The sequence below is a fragment of the Dendrobates tinctorius genome, unplaced genomic scaffold, assembly GCF_039654945.1.
Source record: "Dendrobates tinctorius isolate UK_male_01 unplaced genomic scaffold, ASM3965494v1 ptg000060l, whole genome shotgun sequence".
Lineage (NCBI taxonomy): Eukaryota > Metazoa > Chordata > Amphibia > Anura > Dendrobatidae > Dendrobates > Dendrobates tinctorius.
Genome location: NW_027361728.1, coordinates 35,639,158 through 35,656,759, shown reverse-complemented (window position 1 = coordinate 35,656,759; position 17,602 = coordinate 35,639,158). Strand labels below are relative to the sequence as shown.

Below are 17,602 nucleotides of genomic sequence, written 5' to 3'. Positions count from 1 at the left end.
AAGGAAAATGCCACAAAACAGGGTGTTTTGATGCAGTATTTTTCACTGGTAAGGCTAGCTTCACATTTACGTTTCAGGGCGCAGCGGCGGCCTGCGCACGGCCGCTGTTAAGCCCCGCCCCCTGACATGCGTCATGCGTCCCCTATCTTTATCACTGAGGGCGCAGGCCGTGCGCAGTATGCGTTTTGGCGGCGCCTGCGTCCTTTTGACGGTGCGCCAACCAGCACCAAATGTAACCTGTTGCAATTTGGTTGCGCTTGAATCATAGAATCGTAGAGTTGGAAGGGACCTCCTGGGCCATCTGGTCCAACCCCCTGCTCAAAGCAGGATTCGCTAAATCATCCCAGTCAGATGTCTGTCCAGCCTCTGTTTGAAGACTTCCATTGAAGGAGAACTCACCACTTCTCGTGGCAGCTTGTTCCACTCATTGATCACTCTAACTGTCAAAAAGTTTTTTCTAATATCTAATCTGTGTCTCCTCCCATTCAGTTTCATCCCATTGCTTCTAGTCTTTCCTTGTGCAAATGAGAATAAAGTTGATCCTTCTACAATGTGACAGCCCTTTAGATATTTGTAGACAGCTATTAAGTCTCCTCTCAGTCTTCTCTTTTGCAAACTAAACATTCCCAATTCCTGCAACCTTTCCTTATAAGACAGGGTTTGCAGACCGGTCACCATTTTGGTCGCTCTTTTCTGAACTTGCTCCAGTTTGTTGATGTCTTTTTTAAAATGTGGTGCCCAAAACTGGACACAATATTCCAGATGAGGTCTGACCAAAGAGGAGTAGAGGGAAATAATGACTTCACGTGATCTATACTGTATGCTTCTGTTAATACATCCTAGAATTGCATTTGCCTTTTTTGCTGCTGCATCACACTGTTGACTCATATTCAGTCTGTGATCTATTAGTATACCCAAGTCTTTTTCACATGTGCTGTCACTTAGCCCTATTCCTCCCATTCTGTATATGCTTTTTTCATTTTTATTGCCCAGATGTAGTACTTTGCATTTCTCCCTGTTAAAAACCATTCTGTTAGTTGCTGCCCACTTCTCCAGTTTATTTAAATCTTTTTGAATCCTCTCTCTCTCTTCTCTAGTATTAGCTATCCCTCCTAGCTTTGTGTCATCAGCAAATTTAATCAGTTTACCCTCAATTCCTTCATCTAAATCGTTGATAAAGATGTTGAACAATACAGGGCCCAGGACAGAGCCCTGTGGTACCCCACTTGAGACATTCTTCCAACTGGATGTGAAGCCATTTACGACCACTCTTTGGGTCCGATCACTAAGCCAGTTATGAATCCACCTAACAGTTGCCTTGTCCATTCCATACTTAGTCATTTTTTCAATAAGGATTGTATGAGAGACTTTGTCAAATGCTTTGCTGAAGTCTAGATATACTATATCTACAGCATTTCCTTGATCCACCCAATCAGTTATACCGTCATAGAAGGAAATTAAGTTAGTCTGACATGACTTATTAGTTACAAACCCATGCTGACACTGTTTAATCACCTCATTCTTATCCAGGTACTGACATACATGTTGTTTAATAATTTGTTCAAAGATCTTCCCTGGTATAGAAGTCAGACTCACCGGCCTATAGTTGCCTGGGTCCACCTTCTTCCCCTTTTTGAAGATAGGAACAACATTTGCTCTTCTCCAGTCTTCTGGCACTCCAAGAATTTTCAAAGATTATGGAGAGGGGTTCAAAAATGTCTTCTGCTATCTCCTTCAGTACTCTGGGGTGTAATTCATCTGGACCTGGAGATTTGAATTCATTTAGGTTAGCTAAGTGTTTCCTCACTATCTTTCTGTTTATAGATATCCTGGATTCTTCTATTCCCTTAATAGGACAGTGAATAACAGTTGATGTTACATTTCCTTTCTGAGAGAAAACAGATGCAAAATAGGAATTTAAAAGTTCAGCCTTCTCAACATCCTGTCTTACCATTTCATCATTTTCATCCTGTAAAAATCCTATAGCATCTTTGACTTTTCTTTTACTTTTGACATATCCCCAAAATCCTTTATTATTGCTTTTGACATCTCTTGCAAGCCTCAATTCATTTTCAGCTTTAGCTAATCTGATTTGTGCCCTGCAGGTTCTGCAGACAGCATTATATTCTTCTTTAGATATGCCTCCCTCTTTCCATTTTATAAACATTTTTTTCTTCCTTTTTAGCATGTGCTTAAGTTCTGTGTTCATCCATCCTGGTTTCCTTAAATGCTTCCTATTCTTCCCTCTTTTCGGAATTGTTAACAACTGTGCTTTGAGAATTTCATTTTTTTGAAGATTTCCCATCCTTCCTGGACATTTTTGTCTTTAAGGATATCCAGCCATTGGATCCCTCCAATTCTCTTTCTGAATCCCTTAAAATCTGCCTTTCTGAAATCTAACCTTGACGTCTGAGTCTTCACAGGTCTTCCGCCTCTAGTTATCCAAAATTCTAAAATAGCATGGTCGCTACCTCCTAGGGTCCCAGCCACTTTTACCTCTTCAACCATTTCCTCCCTGTTTATAAGGATTAGATCCAAGGTAGCAGTTCCCCTTGTTTTCTCTCTTACCTTTTGGAAGATAAAGTTGTCAGCAAGAGAGGATAAGAATTTCCTCGACCTGTTGGTTTTGCCTGAGAGAGATTCCCAACAAATGTCTGGATAGTTGAAATCTCCCATGACAACTAAGTCATATTTTTTGGAGAACTTGGCCATTTGATGCATGAAGAGTTCATCCATATCTTCAGCTTGCACAGGCGGCCTGTAGTAAATGCCTACAATGGTGTCCTTTCCATTGTTCTGTCCTTGTATTCTTACCCAAACAGTTTCCACAGAACTCCCGGTCTCTGAAGCTTCAATCTCTGTGCAGATATACACGTTTCTAACATACAATGCGACACCTCCTCCTCATTTATCAAGTCTGTTTCTTGTAAATAAGTTGTATCCTTCTAGTCTTGTATTCCAATCATGTGTATTGTCCCACCATGTTTCAGTGATTCCAATGACATCATATTTCTTTTCCTGTGTTAGTAGTTCCAATTCTCCTTGTTTGTTGCCCATGCTTTGTGCATTAGTATAGAAACATTTTAGTTTGTGATTGGTTTCTCTTTCTCCAATATTTTTATTAATTAGATTCTTTCGTCTTTGTTCTTCCTTTCCACTTCTAATAGCAGAGTTCTCAATAGCATTTGTCAGGTGTATGGCTTTTTCTGGTCTTTTGCTTCCCTTCCCATGTTGTTCTAGTTTAAAGCTCTCCGTACAAGTGTAGCAAGGCGACTTCCAAATACATGCTTTCCAGTCTTCGTAAGGTGCACCCCATCTCTGGCAAGTAGTCCATCGTATAAGTAGTTCACTCCGTGATCCAGAAATCCAAATCGTTGCTGATGGCACCATCGACGTAGCCAGTTGTTCACCTGCAGAATCTTATTCCACCTCCTTGTTCCATGGCCATCCACTGGGAGGATGGAAGAGAAGACCACCTGCGCTCCCAGTTCTTTCACTTTCTTGCCTAAGTCTTCAAAGTCTCTGCAGATGGTTTCCAGGTCGTTTCTTGCGGTGTCATTTGTCCCCACATGTAGTAGCAGGAATGGGTAGTCATCTGTAGGTCTGAAGAGTCCTGATATCCTGTCAGACATATCTGTAATTTTTGCACCTGGAAGACAGCACATTTCTCTTGAAGTTATATCCGGTCTGCAGATAGCGGCCTCTGTTCCTCTCAACAGGGAATCCCCCATGACCACCACTCTCCGTTTCTTCTTCACAACATTTTTCTTTCTCCATCCAGGAGGACTCTGAAGGCGTACAAGGTTGCTGTTTGTTGGCAAAGTCTTATCCTGATGTATTTCTTCATCGTTTTCCTGCGTGAGAGCCTGGTACTGGTTCCTGAGCAGTATGGGTGCTGACTGCCTCCCGATCCTCCTGCTTCTCTGGGTCACATGTGTCCATTCCTCTGTTTCTTCAGGTGCACTTCGAATTTCTTCTATTTCTGTAACATGAAGAGATAATTCTGCTCTGTCCAAGAACTCTTCACCTTCCTTAATGATCTTCAACGTAGCTAACCTCTCTTCGAGATTTTGCAACTTTTCCTCCAACAGGGACACAAGCTTGCATTTGTGGCATGTGAAGTTTGGCTTTTCCACTGGTAAATCTGTGAACATGTAGCAAGAAATGCAGCTCACCAAATGGCTCCTGGCCTCTTCCATCTTGAGATTTCTTAAAAACGATGAAAGATGAGCCAAAATTTGCGCGCCGATAGGCGCGCGGTTTTTCCGATTTCCTCTTTTCAGCTGCAACGGCCAAAACCCAGTGATCGTTGAGTTTGCGGAGACTCTTCACTTATCCCAGAAGGCACTGGGAATATGCAAATGATCTCCTCAAGACTCTTCCTCTGGTTTTCCGATTTCCTCTTTTCAGCTGCAACGGCCAAAACCCAGTGATCGTTGAGTTTGCGGAGACTCTTCACTTATCCCAGAAGGCACTGGGAATATGCAAATGATCTCCTCAAGACTCTTCCCCTTGGTCACTGTCAAAAGGATGCAGGCGCCGCCAAACGCATACTGCGCACTGCATGCATCCTCAGTGATAAAGATAGGGGACGCATGACGCATGTAGCATCATGTGCCTGGAGGCGGAGCTATCGGAGGGGGCACGGCAGGGGGCGGGGCTTAGCAGTGCCCGTGCGCAGGCCGTCGCTGCACCCTGAAATGCAAATGTTTGGTTTCAGAAAAAAATGCAGCAAAAATGCTTCTAATCTAAATGAAGATTGACAAAGTCCATCTCTGTGCCCTATGACAGGTACCCTAGTGGCCCCCTGGCACAGAGGCTTATAAAACAGCATATTGTATAGCCATAAGCTGCACAGCCATGCACAGCATTCAGATTTACTAACACAATGTGGTCACTTTTGTAACTGGACATGAAATGAAATAAGGAAACATCTGGATGAAGTCGACTCATCTGACTCACATGGGGTTCTACAGGAATTAGTGTCAGATGGAAAAAGTTGCTTCATAGAAAATAAATGCACTATATAATGGCACCTAATATGCAAAAATGAATTGTAAGTTCAGTGCGACAAGAGTCGGATGTAAAGACCCGTAATAGAGTCACTGTAAAGTTGTGCAATACAAGTCAATAAAATATAAGATAAAATACTAGAGGCAAAGTAGCTCAAATAGGATCTTATCTGACAAACAATAAATGTATCTTTATCAGATTGTGCTAACCTGATCCATTATATTATGTTTTTAAGTCAATGTTCAGCTGCTGCACATTCACGGGTTGTTAAAACCAAAGAGAATGAAGATATGGAGAAATTGTGGATACCTCCCACGCTGCCGATTATTGAAGACCTCAATTCACAGAAAATCATTGAATTTGCGGCTTTTATACAATGCGTTTCGAGGAGACAAGCACTTCTTCAGGAAACAACAGAATATAGACATTAAACATACAGGGCAGTTTTTACAGGCTTGAATTTCAAATAAATGCGCCAAACCAAAACATGACAGTGTGTTACATGCAGCAGCTTAATGATTAAATAACACAGGATACTATAGATTTCCCTATGGAAACCTGGGTTCGTGTCCATCTCTTACTTTTAGGTCGGGGTCACACTTGCGAGGGCAATGCGAGAAACTCGTGTGAGTCTCTTGCCTCAGTACCCGGCACCGCCGCCGGCACTCATGACCGGCGTGTGCGGCTGCATGTCTTTCTATGCAGCTGAACGCTCCGGACCGAACTGCCTGCGGCAGTGCCGGGTATTGGGGTGAGACACTCGCACGAGTTTCTCGCATTGCACTCGTAAGTGTGACCCAGGTCTTAGAGTAAATGTACGAATAATTTTATTTAAACAAAAAATTGTATTAGTATATACTTTTATGTTTTAAATATGTTTGTAATATATGATTTCTTATACATTTTATATAAAGACTTTTTATGAGCATTTCAAATGCATTTATTTTTGCCAATGTTATCAGATTTAATCATGTGCCGACCTAGTGAACTTTGAGATAACACACACTGTCACGTGTTGGTTTGGTGTCGTTATCTGAAATTCAAGCCTTTAAAAACTGCCCTGCGTGTTGAATGTCTATATTCGGTTGGTTCCTGAAGAAGTGCGTGTCAGTTCGAAACGCGTTGAATAAAAAGTTTAATAATTTTCTGTGAATTGACGTCTTCAATGATCAGCGGGAAAAGGAGATGGTAATCCAGAGAGACAAATGTGATAAAAGCCAGGGAAAAACTTTATTTTCAAAAATAAATAATATACAAGGATGGACTCACCATCCATGATTAAGGCTTCCTTTGAAAATAAAGTCTTTCCCTGGCTTTTACCTCATTTGTCTAGCTGGATTACCAGCTCCTTTTCCCATTGTAGACTTGCCTGGTTTCGGGCTATCCGTGCGGGACTTCTCATCTGTTTTCCTACAACATGGTAAGCTGACTTTCTTCATATATTTCTCTCTTCAATGATCAGCAGCGCCAGAGGTATCCATAATTTCTCCATATCTTCAAAAAAATATTATAGTCATCTAGATGTACAGGAAATAGTAAGAAATGATAATATTGGTATCAATAGTTTGACAAGATCTTTATACATTGACCCGCTAGCTTCCTGCATACAGAGTTTCAGATAATTACACGGTTACAATGTATAGTTTGCCCAAATCTTGGACCGTCTTCCCTTTTACTTGAAAACTAGAATCATCAGGGCGAGCAGCTCAGTTGTAACATTGAGGAGGAAGGAAGTAACTATTTTTTCTCCATTTATTTTTCTAGCATGGGACATAACCGCATACAAAAATAAAGAAAACAGGATTTATTTGAACTGTTTTCTTCCTACTTCATTTTTAACATGTAGACAATACATGTAGCAGTTTTATTATACACATGCCCTGACCTGATTTTGTTCAGAGCTCTGGGAATAATCTTTAACTAAACAACCCAGAATGAATCATAAACTAAAGCCTCAAGGCTAGACGTTAACTCAGAACTGAAAAAGTAAATTAGTGAGGAAACCCACAAATATAATCAGCATTTCAGAATTTGCTGACTTGTTGCTTTCAGCAGGGGATAGATATTACGTCAGGTGCCAAAAAAGTTTGCATTTCACCAGAAAGGAGTTATTAGTGATAATGTTTACAATTGTGTTTATAACTCTACATCACTATATATTATCAAGGTTTTAGCAGGCATCTAGGTATTTGCTTGTATACAAGTTAAAAAAGAAGTTCAGTTTTTCTACTAATACCCAGATTTCTAAAAATGACTGACTATCTTGCAGCTGCCCACATTAACGAATAAAAGTTCTTAAACTAAAATCCTTCTTCTTTATACCTGCATTGAAATTTCTTTTTACTTGACTCCGTCTTTAAAGAGGTTATCCGAGACTGTTGTTATTTTTGCATATGGGGCTAAGCGGTTTTGGCCGCTGCGGACTCGCGGCAGTTTCTGCTGCGGTGTACAGTACCATGATTCCCTATGGGAATCAAAAACCGCAATGCAGACGGTGCAGAATTTTCCGCGCGGATTATCTGCAGTTTTCAATCCGCAGAAAGAATTGACATGTCAATTCTTTCTGCGGATTCTGCTGCGGTTTGCCATCTCCTCCATTGTGGAGATGAAAAACCGCAGGGCAAAACCGCAGAGCAATCCGCAGGTAAAACCGCAGGTATTTTGACCTGCGGATTTTACAAAATCCGCGCGGATTAATCCGCACCTAATCCGCAGCGTGTGCACACAGCCTTAAAGGCAAGTAGTTGCTAGCTGCTTGCCTGTTTTGCCCGTTAACAATCTCTGACAGATAAGAGCGGTCACGAACATCTCCTGCTGGCAATTCTGCGACTTCTGATTCCGTCATGTTGACAAAGCAGCGTCTTTGATGCGGCATCTATGCCATGTTGATTAATAGCCAGATCCCTGGTGCCTAAGGGCCCCGTCACACATAGCGACTCTCCAGCGATCCTGACAACGATATGAACTTGTCAGGATCGCTGGTGAGTCCCTACATGATCACTGATGAGCTGTCAAACAGGCAGCTTCACCAGCAATCAGGACAGAGACACGCGGGTAATAAGTGACGCACGTCGCTTAGTTACCCGCAGTGTACGTTAGATACCAGCGCGCTGGTGCAGGGAGCTGGTAAACAAGGTACACATCGGGTTTCTAAGAGCCGCGCGGCGCTTAGAAACCCAATGTTTACCTTGGTTACCACCTCCAGCTCGCTGATCTCCCGCCTGCCACACGCAGCAGGAGACCAGCGGTCAAAAAATGTCCTGGCCATTTGTGGACGATCAGCAATACCCGGCGGGGGGGGCGGTCGCTGATAAGTGTCACACACAGCGATCTCGCTGGTGAGATTGCTGTTGCGCCACAAAACTTGTGACTCAGCAGCGATCTCACTAGCGAGATCGCTGTGTGTGACGGGGGCTTAACTGTGGAGAACTGGCTTTCAATCAGCATGATGCCTGCAGTGATGCTCCATCGACAGAGCTGAGTGGAAGAGAAGGTGAGCTCTGTTGAGGAGCCGTGAAATGAAGCAGGGGAGTCACCAGTTACCAATGACCTGCCTGTTAATTCTCAGCAGATAAAAAAGAATAATAAAATTCCTGGATAACCGCTTTAATGATTATTATTTTGATTTATGTTGACCAGAAGAAGCTTTACGTAGATTTGTCTCTGCTCTGAAGAAATTGACATTGAACTGTAGTTTCCACAAACTTTGCATAAATCAGTAAAACAAGTGAATATAAGAAATCTTTTAATATGCACAGTATTATCATAGAATCTGCCTTCTTTCTCCACTTATGAACCCCTTCACCTACCCCTGTCTCCTGAATCATTAACTGAAAAAAAATCTCAAATCCATCTTGCTTGAAGGAAACCTGTCACACGCTTCATGCTGCCCAAACCATGGAAAACATAAATTGGAGCCTCGCTGCTCGATTGCAGCCAGATATATACTTCTCTGAAATGCTGTGGCTTTTCCCAGTGCCGCTTTAGGTGATTGACAGGTCTCTCCCATAAGAGATCTTCCAACTACAGTTTCTCTGAAATTCTATATATCTTGCTTCCATCATGCAGCCAGGCTTTGACTCTTGCTGTCTGTGGTTTGGGCAGCATGTTTTGCTGACAGGTTCCCTTTAAGACTAAACAGACTGGTAGCTTAGTGATGTGTCAGGTTAGATAGTATATTGGAGACTGTGGGGAAGGGTGAATGAGAGAAGCACAGTGAGAGGCAGTGGAAATGACAGTGCAGGTTCTAGCTTCTCAGCACTGCATGCACAGCTATACTTCTCAGTACTGATGTTTAATTTACTCCATGCCTTTGCTGCTTCTGTCAGGGTGTTACCAAATGGAAAAAGAACAGGATTCCCTCTATGTTTAGTGTAAGACACCATTGTCGCTAGCCTCCATCCATCAGCTCAGACTCAATTGTAAACTAAAGCCTGCAGAGAGGAAAACTCTTGACAAATGCAGGATATACGATAGATATAATGGCCACAAATGGTATTATTCAATATGTGAACACAGATGACAGCTTATTCTGAAAAGTCACTTGAAAAGTTTACATATCTCAATATTCCTTAATATTACATATCTCAATATTCCTGGTACAGTCCTAATGATGACTGATGTCACTACTATTATCTATAATTACATAGCTATAGTGATTTCAAGGGCATAGATCTTACAAAGTCTGAAAATTAGGGCACGTGCGCATAATCTTTCTCTCTCCGTGTGAGAAAAAACATCTGATTATGCTACTCAGACTCTGGGGGTGTGTGCACACGTTGCGGATTCTGCTGCGGAATTTTCCGCGTGGATTTGTCTAAATCCGCAAGTAAATCCACCGTTCAAAAGACCTGCGGTTTATCTGGTGATTTTCTGCGGATTAGCCTGCGGTTTTCCCCTGCAGTTTGACTCCTGTCATGGAGCAGGGGCCAAACTGCTGCGGAATCCGCACAAAGAAGTGACATGCTGCGGATTTAAAACCGCAGCAAATTCGGGTGGAAAATTCCGCACCGTGTGCACTGCGTTTTTCATTTTGAATTGCCTTAAATGGTACTGTATGCTGCGGATCCGCAGGGCCAAATCCGCTGTGGATCCGCAGCAGAATCCGCAACGTGTGCACACACCCTGAGACCGCACTCAGATGTCAGCCGAGTGTGGTCAAATGTTTTCTATGGACCCATTGGACATGTACTGTATGTAACCCCAAACAATAACATGGGTACTAGTGCCATCTGTCAAAATCATGGAGAGCACTTGTCTGATTTAAATGGTAATTTGCAAGAGCCCTTATGGTGCCATGTGGCCCCTGAAGGAAATTCCAGACCGCATTGGTTGTAGTCCTTAATTTAATGTATGGCGAGAATCTGTCATTACCTCTTTACCGAGATGGTGCAGGAAATTAACCTAAAGATAATGCAAAGAAATGGGAAGAGAAGTACCAAATCCTCATGTTGAAGATGGTTTGGGGGTGGAAGGGTCAATCAGCAGCAGAGCAGGCTTTGTTTTTTAGCTCTGTGACTTTGTGATAATAAGATATAGTTATTGTTTAATTACTGAATTTATTGGAAACTACTGCAGTAGGGAGCTGGGACTGACTACTATGGGAAAACAAGTCAGTAAAATTCAGATTCCTGCTTTAATAGATTTAGCTCTGAAGCTTTTGTTTATTCTAAAGGTTTGTAGACATTTCCTGGTCTACATTTATAAGGAAGGTGAAGATGAAAAAAAGTTTCTCTTATAGCAAGAGCTCATCTCTTGGAATTTTTCCTTTGCTTTGCTCGAAAGACAAAAATAGCACTACTCGGATGAGGCAAGACTTTTTGTTCCTAGATAGGATTACTGGACTCTGAAGGTAATTTGAAACAGAAATTTGCATATAGTCTGACCAATTTCCTTGTACAGTAGATTGTCAGTCATTGATCTGGGCTGTTCTACAACTTTAATAAAAAGTTTACTTCCTTAAGAAGTCCTGCAAATAAAAAGTTTGCTGCTGAAAGTGAATTTTGCACAAGAAACACCACAAAGAAATATTGATTCCAGCTCTGGAGATGTTCCATATTTGTTTTATGTGACCTTTTTATCACAGGTTTTCCACCAGTTTATCTACTAGTATGCTCGGTTTAGGTTTTTGTGACGTTTCCATCATGATTTTTCCAGTTTTTACCATTGATTAAAGCTGCACTCACACATTTGTGTGAAGTGTCTGAGTGCTGTCTGATTTAATTGGACACCACTTGTACACATAGAGTAGAATGAATTTGTTCACACATCGTTGAAAATCATGGATCCAAGACTGGGATCCGTGTAAGTCAGAGCAAGATCTATTCTAATCCGAATTTGCAGATCAGAATCAACCATTAAAGTCTACGGGGGTCCATGAGCCACAGATACAAATCGGAAGCCTTGGAAACTACCACATGGATGTGTGAATGTAGCCTCAGGCGTGAGTGTTACACCACTTTAAGAAGTGACATAATGCATTTTGCAAAAACCAAGCTCTTCTGACAAAACAGTCAGGTAAAAAAAAACAAGGTGCCTGAGATTTCTGAAATCTCAAACACTTTACTGATACTGTGAAACGTAGCTGAATATTTGCTTAAAAAAAGCAGCAAAAACGCAAAGTGTGAGACGTTGCATTTCTGATCAGGCAAAAATACACGGCGTCAAAAACCCACCAAAAGCTCATCGTCAGAACGTAGTCTAAAAGGGAGAGAGAGAGAGAAACCTTACCCCTTAGACCCCAGTCCAGAGCCTCTCACCTAGCCAAATCAGTTCTCATACTTTGCACTGACATGGGCCAACAGCCTGAAACACCGTTTCTGCAAATTGAGATTCTGATTTGGCTTTAATCCGAAGTCATATTGCAAGACTCATTAAAGGGTCGATTGTGACTTGTAGGATCGCTACTTCCAACAGGTGGCGCTATAGAGTTCAAGCCCTCTTTCTCTCTGAAGAGGCAATTTGCATATGCAAGCAATCAGTTATTTCTTATCTTTCATTGCTGGACTGGGCTCAGCTTCCTTGTTTGTGAAAAGAAACAGGATGAAATCCAGACCCTCCCTAGGTTAACACAGAGCTCGGGTAAAAACAAAACTTTGTATGGTTTCATTTTCAGGTACATAGGATTACATTCAGTGTTAAGAAAGTAATAATTAGTGTCAAAAGTGTGAAGAACTTCACGGCTGCAACAACACAGAGGATGAAGCCTCATTAAGACACACAAACCCCTGCATTCTCCCCCATATTTTATTCCCTTTCCTAAACAAAAAGCCTGGTATTATTTACATCTGGAACAGATTACTAGGGGAGAGTTCGTACAGGGCAGGTCTCTTGATTTTTTTTGTAGCCAGATGTGCAGTTATAATATTACAATATTCCTATTCATCCATGGTTTTTTATATTCAAAATAACAAAATGATCCAGCTCACCCTTTCTAAAATTGATCCAGTCAGTGGAGAAGCCCAAAAACCACATCACTGCATGGCGTTTTAGGGAGATATGTCCAAGAAAGGTGAAGGATCCAGCTTCCAGTATATATAAAAGTATCAAGTTTTATTTAATTCATTATAAAAGTGAAAAAATATACATACTTTTCAAAATGTTGAAGTGAATACCCGCCATAAAAAAAAGGCATGCTTCAAACACTATGGGTCTCTTAGTCATGGTACATGGTCCTATGTAGTGGTAAGACCACATTGCATTTTTGATGCTGCAGGTTTTCTGCACCAATTAAAAAAGTATATTCTTAGTGAACCATGAATGCATCTAATGACTGGATATGGGGAACACTACGCAGCGGAAACTAGCGTCTCTGCTGCCGAAATTAACATTCTGCAGCTCGTAAACCCGCACCAAGGGGGAGTCTACATAGCGTTACATAGAAGCACAGTGGGCATGGGATTTCTATTAATCGCATGCACTAGCCCGCTAATGCAGCAAATGCAGCGCTGCGTCCAAAATGCTGCTATTCCTGATCGTGTGCATGCAGCCTAATACGCTGCATTTTTTGCACAGCAAATACATAGCGGAAAAAGCTCCAAAGCACTCAACATTGAAACCTTACAATACTAATGTACGCCACAAATATCAGAAATACGATGACTGGAAAAATACAGGCGCAGTCATAAATCTGCCCAATTAAGTTCTATTTTGAAGTTCAGATTGCCTCCAGCCTCCAGGCAGTGTCCAGATAATACTGTGTTATTGGGTATAATGTACAGGTTGTATGTATGCAGCACATCTCAAAGCGCCCTCCATTGGTCATTGTACATCGCAGAAATATGACTAAAGCTGCCTATTAACAAACAGTTCCATCCACTATAAAAATACATAAAAAAATAAAGCTATTTAGATGAAAAAGATCATTCTCTATTGGTGGATAATAATAATCAACTTTTTTCAGGTGCCTTTTTACATCAAAGTCAAAAATGTGATTGAAGAATGAAGCTATTAATTACTACTTAACATCTATTTTGTTACTTCAAGATTTAGCTGCACTTTGTGAACCTGCCCTTTGGATCATGCAGTTTTCTACAGCATTTTCAAGCTGGTGTTTTGTGGTATTTTTGTGCCATGAAAAAAAATTCAAGGAAGAGTTCTCTAAACACAGGCATGTTATCTTCCTATTTTGGTTGCTTCTTGCACGATATCTGGTAATAAGAGTGTGAACTATGGTCAAAACAATATCCTGTCTGCTGGGATTGTAACATTATCAGCGTCCAAGAACATTGCCTTCTTTTTTATCACTTTACAATCGCTTATACAGCCTTGTACCTTATAACCTTCATAAAAGATAACATTTACATTTACAGGGATTTTTGAGTGTAAAAAGAAAGTTAAATTACAGTGTATCAGTGATTTCATCTATTAATGGCTAACATTAGGGTATGTGCACACGTTGCAGATTGGCCTGCGGAAGTTTCTGCACAAAATCGGCATCTTTTGGCAGAGATGCGTCCGAGTTTCTCGCATGTGAGTATGAGCCCTTAGTATGTAGTTACTACATGTGGTTGGACTTTTCCTGAGGAGTATAACGAAAAAAAACTATTTTAAAATGGCGCGCGCAGCGCCTGCGCAGTAGCAGCTATCAGTGTATATAGAGGTGATCCGATAGCTGCTACTGCGCATGCGGCGCCATCTTGCTAAAGAAAAAAAATTCCTCCTCCAAGATGGCTCCACCTGCACCTGTGCAGTAGCAGCTCTCGGAGATTGCGCCATCTTGGAGGAAAAAATTGTTTTTTTCCTTCAGTATGTACAGATAATCATTATGCAAACTAAAGGGCGGTCAGTGAGGGATCAGTGACCTGTCAGCAGTCCGCATTATGAATACCTGATCAGAGCACAACATGAAGCCCCCCCCGCACAGGCCGCCCCAGAGCACGAGCATTTCATTAACACAAAACTGATAATAAAGATTTAACAAATGTAAGGAGAAGAAGCAAGCCAGGCTTGTCTCATCCATAACGGGCTCTGAACCGTCAGGGCTGTCACCTCAGTTACAGGGGGAGCGCTTAGGCTGTGTGCCCACATAAGCATTTTTTTCGCGTTTTTTAAGCGCTTTTTCCATGCAAAAACACTTTAAAAACGCATACAATAAGCATCCCATTCTTATAATGCATTCTGCAATTTTTGTGCACATGATGTGTTTTTTTTTTTCAAAAAAATGCATCGCAGTAAAAAACGCAGCATGTTCATTAATTTTGCAGTAAAAAATGCATTTCCAACTATATTCTATGAGAATGTGGATGCTCCGGGAAAAAACGCATAAAAACGCGCAAAAAAATGCATTTTTCCAGGGAAGGAGTCTGGTTTTTAGTCAGGAATTTTCTGCATACGTGGCCACATAGCCTCAGAGTACAGGATGTTCCCTGTGCTTGAGAAAAGAGGGCATGGCTAAACAGACAAAAAATACACGTGCAGAAAATCAAACTGTGGAGGCGGGAACGCTGAGCGCGCGTCAGTGGTGTGAGGTAATTTCAGCTGTGAGGCAAGAAGGCGGAGCTAAGGGGAGCCAGAGACGAGAGGACATGCTGACAGCAGCTGACCGACGGGGTCCTGCTGACAGGCCGCATGTACCGCTAACATCGCTGTCCAAGCCTACATCAAGGTCCTTGACAAGCCTGCGAACTCGGCCGACGACGCTGACACAACTGCCCCGGCTGATGGTACTGACTGGGGAAGGCAAGGTCTGTGTGAGGGATACCGGTGTTCAACGGTACAACTCAGCAGACCGAACAGACCACCGTGAATTGTTTCAGGACTGTCTCCTAGACCGCGATAGTACAAGGATTCTCACCGCTGAGGGAAGAATCTGCCCCTCCTTCTGCCCTGCATCCGTTGGGGCCAGTGCCCATGCTAGAACCCCAGGCAATCACCGCCAGCAACAGGATTGAAAAGAAGACACCGTCAGGACCACAACAGGACATTCTCAATGCCAGAAAAGCTCCCCCCATTTTCCACAAGACTGTAACAGATCCTCGTTGTGGCTCATTCCAAGTGGCCCCAGTCAAAGTGAGGGGCACATCTAGGACAGGAGCGCAAAGTGATAAGTGCATAGTTTACATTTTCTTCCCCTATTGGTTAAAACCCCCTTAGATGTGTACTTTGTATTAGGGAAGAACTATCCCCCTCATTTAAATATTTCCCTGGAAGGCGTATCCTCCTGTGAATTAAACCCTTTGTTAACCCTTGGTCTGCCTCGTGTCCCTTACTGCATCCCGCTACCTCCTTACACAACAACCACAAGATGGATTTCATTACCACAAGTATCATTTTATTCAGTATAAGGCCGGGATCACACACAGCGAGATACGGCCGAGTCTCGCAGGTTAAAACCAAGCTCTGGCGCCGGCACTCCGGAGCGGAGTGTGCAGCCGCACAGCAATACATGGAGCTGCACGCTCCACTCCGGAGTGCCGGTGCCAGAGCTTGGTTTTAACCTGCAAGACTCGGCCGTATCTCGCTGTAGTGTGACTCCGGCCTAACAGCGCAGAACTGACACTGTGTGTAGGTTACTCTTGCTACTACTGTTAATCTTGCCGACAGGCTCCATTTAAGGCCATGTTCACATTATCAATCAGTATTTGGTCAGTATTTTACTTCACTCCTGGTTTTGGCTTACAAATACTGATGTAAAACACTGACCAAATACTGAATGTGTGAACATGGCCTATAAGACTCAATGTGAACATAGCCCTAGTCTACAGTCACTCATTATAAGGTGTATGGTGGAGGCCCCAGTTATTTAGTCCCTTTTACCTCCCTATAATCCAACCATACATATAGTATATAGAACATAACATATAGCCTATACATTAATCACTGTCCTTTGGCATTTTATAATATATGCACGTACATTTGCATTTTTTTTCCTGCTAGTTTGGAATGTAAGTGGGATATCTACCTTTATTTTGCAGGGCTCATATAGCCAAGCACGGTTTGTGTTTTATGGTTACAGGGCTGAGCTTGTTTACAGGCTCACACACCTTCGTCTCCATTGTAGCCTCCAACAACCAGCAGTGTACATTCGGCTTGGCTACATGGATGTGCATGTAAACAACAGTACAGCCATAATTGCAAACTGATCACAAGATTACTACTGCTCAACTGTATGGTCAAAACATCCTAAAACTTCTTAAAGGAAATCTGTCACCAGTTTTTTGGCCTATCATCTAAAAATATCATCTAATAGAGTGTGAGCTATACATTCCCCAACTACTTGTGAAACCCCCTGACTCCCCATGAATCCCCCATAAAAACCTTTTATATTGCTCCAGCGCTCTATGTAAATATCCTCGGTCCGGTCCGATGGGCGTTGATGCTGGTTCCTCTCTCCACCCCAAATCGGCATGCTGTATGCATTCCATTCTGTAAATAGCATTTTTACCATAGAGGTCCCGCGCGTGCGCATTCAAATTGCCTCCCGCGCGTGCGCAGTATGATTTTCCCAACTGCGGGTAAAGCCGAAAAGCATTAGTGCGCATGCGCCGGTGAACTATGTCCTGGAAAAATTTTGCTGTGTTCCGGGACATAGTTCACCGGCACAGAACGGAATGCGTACAGAGCGCCGATTTGAGGTGGAGAGAGGGACCAGAACCAATACCCATCAGACCGGACCAAGGATATTACCATACCGCGCAGGGGCAATATAAAAGGTTTTTATGGGGGATTCATGGGGAGTCAGGGGGTTTCATAAGTAGTTGGGGAATGTGTAGCTTACACTCTATTAGATGATATTTTTAGTTGATAGGCCAAAAAAGTGGTGACAGATTCCCTTTAATGGATGTGGTTGCACACTAAGCTTTTGATGCAAAGACCACAACACCCACAACTGAGCGACACTGAAACATCACAACATCCACAATTGAGTAACACTGTAACATCACACAACACATCATATACTAACATCACACAAAACACAATACTGAACCATCACAAAACTCACAACTACAATGTTGCAACATTGCCCCATTGCACTCCTGCATGAGATTGGAACAGATGATGAGCTTGTGGTTGCTGTTGACCCAAGTATGTCAGAAGCAGAAGTGTTGGGTAACGTTCCCACAATGAGCTTTTGATGTTGCAGATTTTC

The 17,602-nt window shown here is 42.3% G+C and overlaps 1 protein-coding gene across 2 annotated transcripts in view; it reads right to left on the bottom strand.

Annotated features, from left to right (window-relative positions):
- TNFSF10 (TNF superfamily member 10) overlaps window positions 1-17,602 on the bottom strand; it is a 36,180-nt gene that overhangs the window by 17,715 nt on the left and 863 nt on the right. The window contains exon 1 of one of the 2 annotated variants that reach the window (XM_073578838.1): window positions 11,743-11,877. The exons of the other annotated variant lie outside the window; for it this stretch is intronic. The gene's annotated coding sequence lies outside the window, so the exon portion shown is untranslated. Of the gene's footprint in view, window positions 1-11,742; window positions 11,878-17,602 lie in introns of those variants that run through there. 2 annotated transcript variants of the gene reach the window in all.